The sequence below is a fragment of the Panthera pardus genome, unplaced genomic scaffold, assembly GCF_024362965.1.
Source record: "Panthera pardus isolate Hobbes unplaced genomic scaffold, ASM2436296v1 HiC_scaffold_19, whole genome shotgun sequence".
NCBI lineage: Eukaryota > Metazoa > Chordata > Mammalia > Carnivora > Felidae > Panthera > Panthera pardus.
Genome location: NW_026526754.1, coordinates 12,122,538 through 12,134,604, shown reverse-complemented (window position 1 = coordinate 12,134,604; position 12,067 = coordinate 12,122,538).

Here is a 12,067-nt window from a genome sequence, read left to right as displayed (position 1 = left end):
GTATTCTGTTGCTTTAGGATGAAATGTTCTGAATATATCTGTTGAGTTCATCTGGTCCAATGTGTCATTCAAAGCCATCGTTTCTTTGTTGATTTTCTGCTTAGATGATCTGTCCAGTGCTGTGAGTGGGGTGTTAAAGTCCCCTATTATTATTGTATTATTATCAATGAGATTCTTTATGTTTGTTACTGATTTATATATTTGGGTACTTCATGTTGGGGGCATAAATATTTACAACTGTTAGATCTTCTTGATGGATAGATCCCTTAATTATGATATAAAGTCCTTCTTCATCTCTTGTTATGGTCTTTGGTTTAAAATCTAGTTTGTCTGATATAAGTATAGCTACTCTGGCTTTCTTTTTTTTAAATCCATTCTGATACCCTGTGTCTTTTGACTGGAGCATTTAGTACATTTACATTCAGAGTGATTATTGAAATATATGAGTTTAATGCCATTGTGTTACCTGTAAAGTTGGTGTTTCTGGTGGTGTTCTCTGTTCCTTTCTAGTTTTTGTTGCTTTTGGTCTTTTGTCCCCACTCAAAGAGTCCTCCTTAATATTTCTTGAAGGGCTGGTTTAATGGTCACAAACTCCTTTAGTTTTTGTTTGTCTGGGAGATTCTTTATATTTCCTTCTATTCTGAATGACAGCTTTTCTGGAAAAAGTATTCTTGGCTGCATATTTTTCCCATTCAGCACGTTGAATATATCCTGCCATTCCCTTCTGGCCTGACAAGTTTCTATTGACAGATCTGCTGCAAATCTGATTTGTCTTCCCTTGTAGGTTAAGGACATTTTTTGCCTTGTTGCTTTCATGATTCTTTCCTTGTCTGTGTATTTTGTGAAATTGACTATGATACGTCTTGGTGATGGCCAGCTTTTGTTGAATTTAATAGGAGTTCTCTGTGCTTCTTGGATTTTGATGTCTGTTTCCTTCCCCAGATTAGTTTTCAGCTATAATTTGCTTAAATAAACCTTCTGTCCCTTTTTCTCTCTTCATCTTCTGGGACTCCTATGATATGAATGTTATTATGCTTTAAGGAGTCATTGAGTTCTCTAAGTCTACATTTGTGACCCAGTACATTTCCTTCCCTCGTCTTTTCAGCTTCATTATTGTCCATAACTTTATCTTCTATATCCCTGATTCATTCCTCAGTTTCATCTATCCTCACTGTCATGGCACCATTTGGGTTTGTATCCCAGTTATAGCATTTTAAATTTCAGCCTGACTAGTTTTTAGTTCTTTTATCTCTGCAATAAGTGATTCTCTAGTGTCTCCCAGTCTTTTGTCAAGCCCAGCTGCTTTATTTATAATTATTGTTTTAAATTCTAATTCAGACATCTTACTTATATGTATATTGATTAAATCCCTTCTTCATATTCTTTCTTTTGGGGTGAATTCCTCCATCTTGTCATTTTGTCCAGAAAAAAAAAAAAAGGAAACTGGATCCCAGGTGTGTTTTGGTCTGTCTGTTAAAAGAAGCTAGATCCAGGGGCGCCTGGGTGGCTCAGTTGGTTGAGTGTCTGACTTCGGCTCAGGTCATGATCTCACGGTTCGTGGGTTTGAGCCCCATGTTGGGCTCTGTACTGACAGCTTGCTCAGAGCCTGGAGCTCACTTCGGCTTCTGTGTCTCCTTCTCTCTCTGCCCCTCTCCTGCTTGCACTCTGTCTCTCTCTGTCTCTCAAAAATAAATAAATGCTAAAAAAAATTTTTTTAAAGAAGCTAAATCCAGAAAATAAAAAAGTAAAATTAAAAATTGAAAAAAAATATATATATATATTAAAAAATAGGTGGCTCAGTTGGTTGAGTGTCTGACTCTTGACTTCAGCTCAGGTTACCATCTCATGGTTCATGAGTTCAAGTCCTGCATCTGGCTCTGTGCTGACAGTGTGGAGCCTGTTTAGGATGCTCTCTCTTCCTCTCTCTCTGCCCCTCCCCTGCTTGCTCTCTCTCTCTCAAAATAAATAAACTTTAAGTTTAAAAGCAAACTTTTAGTTTAATAGTTTAGTTTAAAAGTTAAAAAAAAAGAGAAACAATAAAACTCTATTTTTAAAAAAAGAAGCAAAGCTAGATCCTAGATGTGTTTTGGTCTGCTTGTTAAAAGAGGATAGATCCAAAAAATAAAAATAAATTACAAAATAAGAAATAGAAAAATTAAAATTAAAAGTATATATATGTATATGTATATATGTACATATATGTATATATACATATGTATATATACATATATGTACACGTATATGTATACACATATACATATATGTACATACATGTACATACATGTACATATATATGTATACATACATATATATGTACATGCACACATGTACGTGTGTGTGTGTGTGTGTGTGTGTGTGTATATATATATATATATATATATATATATATATATATATATATATGGGGGCACTTGGGTGGCTCTGTTGGTTAAGTATCTGACTTCAGCTCAGGTCATGATCTCATGGTTCATGAGTTCAAGCCCCATATCAGGCTCCCTGCTGACAGCACAGAGCCTACTTCAGATCCTCTGTCTCCCTCTCTCTCTCTCTCTCTCTTTCTCTGCCCCTCCCCCACTTGCTCTCTCCTTCTCAAAAATAAATAAACATTAAAAAAATTTTAATGATAAAATAAAAATAAAAAGGAAGCTAGATCCATCCAATTTCAGCTCAGGTCATGATCTCATAGTTCGTGAGTTTGAGCCCCACATCAGGCTCTGTGCTGACAGTTCAGAGCCTGGAGATTGCGTCAGATTCTTTGTCTCTCTCTCTCTCTGCCCCTCTCCTGCTCACACTCTGTCTCTCTCTCTCAAAAAAATAAATATTAAGGGGCGCCTGGGTGGCTTGGTCGGTTGAGCGTCTGACTTCGGCTCAGGTCATGATCTCACGGTCCATGAGTTCGAGCCCCGCGTCGGGCTCTGTGCTGACAGCTCAGAGCCTGGAGCCTGTTTCAGATTCTGTGTCTCCCTCTCTCTCTGCTCCTCCCCTGTTCATGCTCTGTCTCTCTCTGTCTCAAAAATGAATAAACGTTAAAAAAAAAAAAAATTAAAAATAAATAAATAAATAAATAAATATTAAAAAGAAAAATTTTTTAAAAAGGAAGCTAGATCCTATTTCTCCTAGAAATGAAGCTCTGCAACACTGTATGATCAGTAGACTTGGGGCCCTGGAGCAGTTTGTGCTGGTTTTCTGGGGTGAGGCCTGTTGTGCACATTCTCAGGTGGACTTGCCCTAGTGGAGATGAGCCTGCAGTGTGCAGGGAGGCGGGGCTTGGTGTAAGCAGCTCCAGTCTCCACTAGGTGGCACTGTTTTGCTCTCTGAAGTCAGTCAGTGCTGATGGGTGAGGTGAAAATGGTGGGGCTCCACTTGCTCATCCCCACAGCTGAGAGCTCACACTGTCCACCCTTCAGGAAGCCCTCACAGAAGAGCAAACAATCACTTCTGTGTCCCTGGCCTTCATCAGATCCTTCCTTCATCCTGCCTACCTCTGAGCTGTCTGCCTGCCAGGCAGCACAGCACTCCTAGGCTTTATCTCAGGTGATGGCTGGGTTCTAAAACTCCAGATTTTAGAGATCCCCACAGTGCAGTCCCACACCAATCCCCTGAGGGAGGGTCTTGCTGTGCTGGGGCCATCCACCAGTTCGTCCCAGAAATCGGCTGCACACATGCGACTTTAAGGCAAAGCACAGCAGAAAGCCAGCACCAAGGCTCACTGCCCTCAGCCAGCGCCCCCATTCCTATGCTACCATACAGGGCAGCTCAAAGGTACCAGCCGGATCCTTCGCCCCCAGAGAGGTCATGCTGTCTCTCCCGAATGCACTCCAAGCGGGGGAATGCCTCTTCCTGTGCAACCCAGGGGATCCTCAGACCATGCTGCCCACATCAGGGTTTCTGCCCTCCTCCACTAGGGCACTGCCAAGCCCACCGGGCACAATGCTGGCGATGGTGCAAACTTTCACAACTTCAGACACTGTTCTCTGCTGTGTTTTTTTTTTAATGTTTGTTTGTTTGTTTGTTTGTTTGTTTGTTTAGAGAGAATATCAGCAGGGGAGGGGCAGAGAGAAAGGGAGAGAGAGAATCCCAAACAGGCTCTGCACTGTCAGTGCAGAGTGCAAAGTGGGGCTCGATCCTGACTAGGCTACTAGATAGATTTTCCTCTGCAGACTTTCTGTCTATATCACCTGGGAAAATATTTGGAAAAAAATGACGCTAAAGCTAGAGTAGTGGAGCCACCTGGGCCCTGGTTTGTTACACATTTGAGGAATTCAAGGGGATAAAAACACACCTGTCCCTCACAGTCCACCCTCAACCTCCCCTAACTGGTCCCTTGAACCTAGCCTGCTCCTTTCCTGGTTCTTTTGGCATCCTGAGAACTGGGATGTGTTTGGAGCTTCGTGACATGGTGTCCCTAAGACCCACATGCCAGATTCAAGCCAGGGGTACCAGTGATTTTATCAGTAGGAAGCTAGAAGAAGCTGGAAGAGCCAACCTGCTAGTGTAGACTTCCTCCTCTCCCCCTAAATAAATTGTGCTCATGTTCATTTAGTCCTCATTGCCTAATGATTACAATTCATGCCTATCTGATTACAGTTTTGAAAAACTGGAAGGAATATACATTAAGCAAAAGGCCCTTTAAGAAAAGGGCCCAGAGGATGCCCCCTCTTGTCTGCTCTTCAGGGAGGCAGTGGGTGGAAGAAGATGTGGTGGGGAAGGCAGATCTCCTCAAGAGAGTGAAAAAAGTTACTGTAGAGGAAACATGAGAAAACCAAGACAAAGTGGAGTTAGCATCCACAATAGAGATGCAGAGAGGCAGAAAAAGTAACCACACTCTGCAGGGCTCCTGAGAGGGGTCAAAGTGTCATGGGAACTGACCAGCACACAACTGCAGGGAGTCCAAGGGGGAAGCCCTGAAGGGAACACCACAAAGGGGCAGCATTGACACTTCCTTGATGGCTACAGGAGGGCTGGGAAATGTCCTTTCCCAAAAATTCTAAAGAAGAAAAACATGAATCTAAGTGAAGATGGCTTTAGGTGCTGTCCCTTAATCTTTTTTTTTCTTTTGGTCCCTTATTCTTTTGCTTAGATTGTTGGAAGAGTTTAGAATTTTCCTTTTTGCTTTTCAATTCTTTCACTTTGGATTTGACATTAACCAAGCACCTAGTGTGTACCCCAGCTTGGAGCTGGGGACACAGAGGAGAGGAAACTCAAGGCTCTTAAAATCCAACAGGGGAGACAGACATGTAAAGGAATATGCATAATTACAGAAGTTTGTACATCCCAGAGAATGCTCATTTCTATGAGGGAAGGAGCGTGGATGGGAGGAGACAGAACTGTCCTTGGGAACAAGACAAGGTTGCACAGACAAGGCATGTCTAAGCAGAGTTTTGAAAGCTGAATCGGAGTTTGTAAAGTGGAATTGGGAGGAAGGTGGAGAGGAGAACATGGCAAAGAAAACAGGTATAGAGGAATGGAACACGAAAAGGCTTCTATCACTAACATGACAGAGGATTTGAGGTAAGATATTTACCTTCCTGACTCTAAGTTCCACTTGAATTAAAATAAATAGTGACACCTATGTAGCAAATTCAATTAGCGGATTACGAATCATTTTTCAAGAACACGATGATACCCTCACACCCAAAAGGTAAATGCTACCAAAACTCAGGTGAAATGCATTCTTGGAAAAGGCACTTAGAAAAGTTTATACCAATATTGATTCTGGTTTTGGTTACATGGAGTCCCATTCATTCTGACTTCTGACTTTCACACCCGTCTGTAACTAGATTTTTTTTAAGTTTTATTAAAACTTTGTTTTAAATTTGAGAGAGAGCAAGAGAGAGAGAGCTTGAGTGGGGGAGGGGCAGAGAGAGAAGGAAAGAGTCCCAGGCAGGCTCCGTGCTGTCAGTGCAGAGCCCAGTATGCGGCTTAATCCCACAAACTGTGACGTTATGACATGAGCCCAGATCAAGAGTCAGACAATTAACCAACTGAGCCACCCAGGTGCCCAGGTGCCCCCCATAAATAGTTTTTTTATAGAACTGGACAAGCAGAGCCAGGGGACTGTATCAAAAGCAGAATAGAAGAAAATGAGACAACCCAATAACCTGAGGGGGAAAAAAGTCATTCATGGACTCCTAATAGACAACAGGCCAAATGACTATCAGGAAGAGAAAAGCAAACCTTCCAAAATTTCAATTCCTTAGTCATTTACATCCAGTATGAACCTAGACTTCAATGAGACATGTGATTTTACAACAAATGGGAACATCATCTGCATAACAGTATTTTGGTATTAAATTATTTAATATAACTATGAAATACATTCCTGCAAAAACCATCCCACATAGTATTGCTAGAATCCAGCAGCTAACATTGACCCAACCCTTCATGATGTCACTTCTTTGCTCAAAAGCTGTTTAACTATCCTCTGCTCAGTAAAAGGTGATGTTGAAATGTCCCTAACCTTATATTCAAGGACTTTCACAATTGGGGTCCATCCTGCCCTGCCGCTTCCAGCCTTTTGTAAAAAATTTATATGTAATTGACATTTAACGTTAGTTACTGCCAATCTTACTTACAATTTCTCTGCAGAAATGCACTTCTTTGGTAAAATTACTCTCTGTGTCCCCAATACATGCCACACCATGTGACTGCTGACACATATAATAATATGTTTTATATGATAAATAAATAAAACATATATATATGTTTATATATAAAACATAAATATATATAAACATATATATACATGTATAAACATATATATATAAACATATATATAAATAAAACATATATACATGTTTATATATAAAACATATATATAAAACATATAATAATATGTTTTATAATAATGATATTCTCTGGCTAAAATAAAAAACATAAGAAATAAGTGTTGGCGGGGCACCTGGGTGGCTCAGTCATTTGAGCATCTGACTTTGGCTCAGGTCATGATCCCACAGTTCATGGGTTCAGGCCCTGCGTTGGGCTCTGTGCTGACAGCTCAGAGCCTAGAGCCTACTTTGGATTCCATGTCTCCTTCTCTCTCTCTGCCCCTCCCCTGCTTGTGGTCTCTCCACCCCCCCCCCCACAAAAAATAAATAAATAAACATTTTTAAAAAAGAAGAAATAAGTGTTGGCAAGGATGTGGAGAAAAGGAGCCCTCAAACACTGTTGGTGGGAATGCAAACCGGTGCATCCACTGCAGTAAAGAGTCTGGAGGTTCCTCAAAAAATTAAGAACAGGATTACCATATGACCCACTAATTCTACTACAGGGTATCTACCCAAAGAATATGAAAACACTAATTTGAAAAGATACATGCACCCCTATGTTTATTGCAGCATTGCTTATAATAGCCAAATTATGGAAGCAACCCAAGTGTCCATAGATAGATGAATGGATTAAGAAGAGGTCACACACACACACACACACACACACACACACACACACACACTGGAATATTACTCAGCCATAAAAAGGAAGGAAATCTTGTCATTTGCAATAACATGGATGGATCTAGAGGGCATAATGTTAAGTGAAATTAGTCAGAGAAAGACAAATACTATATGATTTCACTAATATGTGGAATTTAAGAAACAAACAAGTGAACAAATAAAAGAAGAGACAAACAGGAAAACAGACTATGAACTACAGAGAACAAACTAACAGTTACCAGAGGAGAGGTAAGTGAGGGCATGGGTGAAATAGGTGGAGAATTAAGAGCACACTTACCGTGATGAGAACTAAGTAATGTATAGAGTTGTTGAATCACTATATTGTATACCTGAAACTAATATAATACTGTATGTTAATTATACTGGAAAAAATAAAAGAATGATATTCTCGCCTTCCCACTCTCATACCTGACTAGGCCACTAGATGTATTATCCTTTACAGACCCCTAGAAGAAGTTATCTTTTTTTATGTTAATACAAATAATGTTTTTTTAAGTTTATTCATTTATTTTGAGAGAGAGAAAGAGAGAGAGAGAAGGGGAGGGGAGGGGAGGAGCAGAGAGGGAGAGTGGGAGAGAGGAAGAGAGAGAGAATCTGTGCTGTCAACGCAGAGCCTGACATGGGGCTCAAACCCACGAACTGTGAGATCATGACCTGAAGTCAGACACTTAACCAACTGAGCCACGTAGATGCTCCAAAATAATGTTTGTTTGTTTTTTTAAGGCAGTGCAAGTTTCTCAACATTATTTAGGAAATGTCAGTAATTACAATGATTTGGTATTGTGTACTGAAGATCATAGTAAGAATATGTACACTGAGTCATATCCACTTACACTCTACCCTTTAAAGTGTATTTTGTGAACTGAGAACAAACTGAGGGTTGATGGGGGGTGGGAGGGAGGGGAGGGTGGGTGATGGGTATTGAGGAGGGCACCTTTTGGGATGAGCACTGGGTGTTGTATGGAAACCAATTTGACAATAAATTTCATATATTGAAAAAAAATAAAGTGTATTTTTTGGGATTTAGATTATCTTTAAACTGACTACACAATATAATAAACTATTAAATTGAGTGCCAATGTTTAAGAAATGACCACTGTACTTGAGGTAGAAAAGCACTTGAATCTGTGATGAGAGTTTTTTTAATTACTAAAAAATATTTTTTTAGAGAGAGAGAGTGCAAGTGGGAGAGAGTGGCAGAGGGAGAGAGAGAGATACTCTTTTTTTTAATGCTTATTTTTTAGAGAGAGAGAGTGCAAGTGGGGGAGAGTGGCAGAGAGAGAGAGAGAGAGAGATACTCTTTTTTTTAATGCTTATTTTTTTAAAAAAAATTTTTTTAACATTTATTTTATTTTTGAGACAGAAAGAGACAGCATGAATGGGGGAGGGTCAGAGAGAGGGAGACACAGAATCTGAAACAGGCTCCAGGCTCTGGGCTGTCAGCACAGAGCCCAACGTGGGGCTTGAACTCACGGACTGCGAGATCATGACCTGAGCCGAAGTCGGCCGCTTAACCGACTGAGCCACCCAGGCGCCCCGATTAATGCTTATTTTTGAGAGAGAGAGAGACAGAGTGCAAGTGGGGGGAGGGGCAAAGAGAGAGATGGAGACACAGAATCTGAAGCAGGCTCCAGGCTCTGAACTGTCAGCACAGAGCCCAACGTGGGGTCAAACTCACGAGCCGTGAGATCATGACCCGAGCTGAAGTCAGACACTTAACCGACTGAGCTACCCAGGTGTCCTGAGAGAGAGATAATCTTAAGCAGGCTCCACTTGGAACCCAGTGTGGGGCTTGATCCTACAACCCTGGGATCATGACCTGAGTCAAAATCAAAATTGGACACTCAACTAACTGAGCCACCCAGGAGCCCCGAGCTTATTTTTTATTGTAGTTTCACGCACCTTGTTGAACCAGGTCTTTTGTGGTTGAATTCATTTCATCGCATTGTTTAGTTATGGGGAATTTTGCACTTGTTGTGCACAAAGCAGAAAGTCCCTTTATAAAGCTTGAACAAAGGTTCATTCATTCATTCCTTTTGCAAGTTTCACAGCACTCTCAGTGTGCCAGGCACTATGCTAGGTGCTAGGTATACACAGATAACAGGTGATCATGTTCTAAAGGAGATCCCCAACATTAGCTGGGGAGATAGAGCTAAGGCTTGTGACAGAGCTATGCTCAAGGGATTCTGTATCAATGATCCAATGGCACCATAATGCTGAGTAACAACCAACCATAAAACTTGAGCAATATAGGACAATAACTGTTTATTTCTCATACATCTGGGGTGGTTGCCTAAGCAGTTCTGCTGATCTTGGTTGGGGACCCTGAAGTGCATGGCTGCTGTTGGCTGATCTAGGATGCTCTCATCAGAATGATTCATCTCTGCTTCATGTGTCTCTCATTATCCAACAGGCATGTTCTAATGGCTTAGACACAAGAAGAAGTGCAAGCCCAACTACACAAGTGATTTTTTAATTTCTGCTTAAAAACCTCCCATTAGTCAAAGCAAGTTGCATGGGTGAGACTAGAATCAGAGTTATATGACACAGGGCATGGATACAGACAGGAGAACTGGGGTCAGTACTGCAATCTATTACAGGCTCTGAACACATGGACTAGGGGCATCTAACAGCCTAGAGAGATAGGAATGGTTTCCTTCAGAAGGGATAGTGACTTGAGTTGAATCTTTTTTTTTTTTTAATTTTTTTAATGTTTAGTTTTGAGAAAGAGAGAGAGAGACAGAGTGTGAGTGGGGTAGGGGCAGAGAGAAAGGGAGACACAGAACTCAAAGTGGGCTCCAGGCTCCATGCTGTCAGCACAGAACCCAACGCGGGGCTCAGCCTGAACTCACAAACTGTAAGATCATGACCCAAGCCGAAGTTGGACGCTTAACCAACTGAGCTACCCAGGTGCCCCTTGAGTTGAATCTTGAAAGAGAATGGAAGTTAGCTAGATTATACAGAAGGGACAGTATGTTTAGCAGAGCAACCCACACGAGCTAAGAACTTCAGAGATTATTAAGTACTTCTACATCTTTGCTCCATAGGATATATACACCCTTTATCTCTTTTCCTCATTTCCTATTTGGAATTTAGATGTGAGTCCTAGATGTATAGCAGCCTTCTTTTAAGCATGACACAATAATCATCAGATTGAAGGTCTACAGAAAGATCGCACCTAACAGCATCACTGAGCCACTGAAATGGCCTTGTCAATGTTCTTGGGTCAGCACCCAAGAACTCCTGTAAAATACCCTGGAGAACTACCCTGCTGCTTAGTGCTGCAAGCACCATTACGTCCCTTTCTTCCTTGAATGAAAACTCCAGTTCCTTCAGTCAAGCTGACTCCAGATGCTTTGCATCAATTGCAAAAGTGGTGACACTATTTCTCTCCAGGATGAAGTTTCTAAATTTCTGGAGTTTCAAGTGCTCTGGAAAAGACAGAACCCTTACCCTGGCCTCCACATCATCACTGCCAAACATCAACAGGTGCACCTTGGACTCTCATGGCAGGTCCTTCCTCAGTATTCAGTTTGACCACCACTGTCCTCCTTGAGACCACTGTTACCTGTTATCATGATTCCCTTTATCAGGGTTTAGGCCAGTCACGCAAGGAGCCCAGGATCCTAGGTTGTTCCTTATCCCTTGCATTTCATCCCAAATGGCCTTGTACATCTGACCCCATTTCCCAGATCCCCCACCTCCTGAAACCCTCAGCAATTCATTGTCAGAAGTGGCAAAATCCCTCTTTTTTCAAGGTCTCTGAATTTTTTCTCCACTTTTTTGCTCTAAAGGGACACTGCTTCCTCTGCTTCTCAAGCTGTGGCTCTTTTTCTCCCACCTCCCACAGTGGAATAATTGGTGTCCTTCATTATTCTTTAATATTCCTCATTGCTGCTTCCAGACTGTTCTGCTTAACCCCTTCCTAGCAACTGCCCAGCTTTGATTCTGACATTAACCAGGCTATGCTACCCTCATTGCAGCCATATGGCCACTCTCACTTTTTGACTCAGCTCCTACACAATCTCAACATCCTTAAAGACGATCCTTCTAAAATACTAACTTCTGGGATACCTGGGTGGCTCAGTCAGTTAAGCATCTGGCTCTTGACTTCAGCTCAGGTCATGATCTCATGGTTCGTGAGTTCAAGCCCCACATCAGTCTCTGTGCTGACAGTGTAGAGCCTCCTTGGGATGCTCTCTCTCTTCCCCACCTCCATTCATGCTCTCTTTCTCAAAATAAATAAATACACTTTAAAAATAAATAAATAAGATACTAACTTCCCAAATCCTTGACCTCCTCTGGTCAAAAAAGCCTGTCGTCCTCCTTAGCTCAGTTATTCCCCTCAAGCCCTTGTTTCACCTCTTATCCTGCTTAGATTCCATGGCCCTTTATTACAATCACTCTTTTGAATTCACCCTTGGTTCCCTTTCCCCTCTCTCATTTCGTTACACTCTTCTGACAGCACACAAGCCTTAATTAAATCTAACTCTCCACTTATGTCTACACAAGTGCAACAGCTGAACATGGCTGGGACATTCACACACCTATGCTACTGCTCCCACTTTAAGTTCATGACCACACACCTCACAAAGGCCATCAATCCTACTTACATT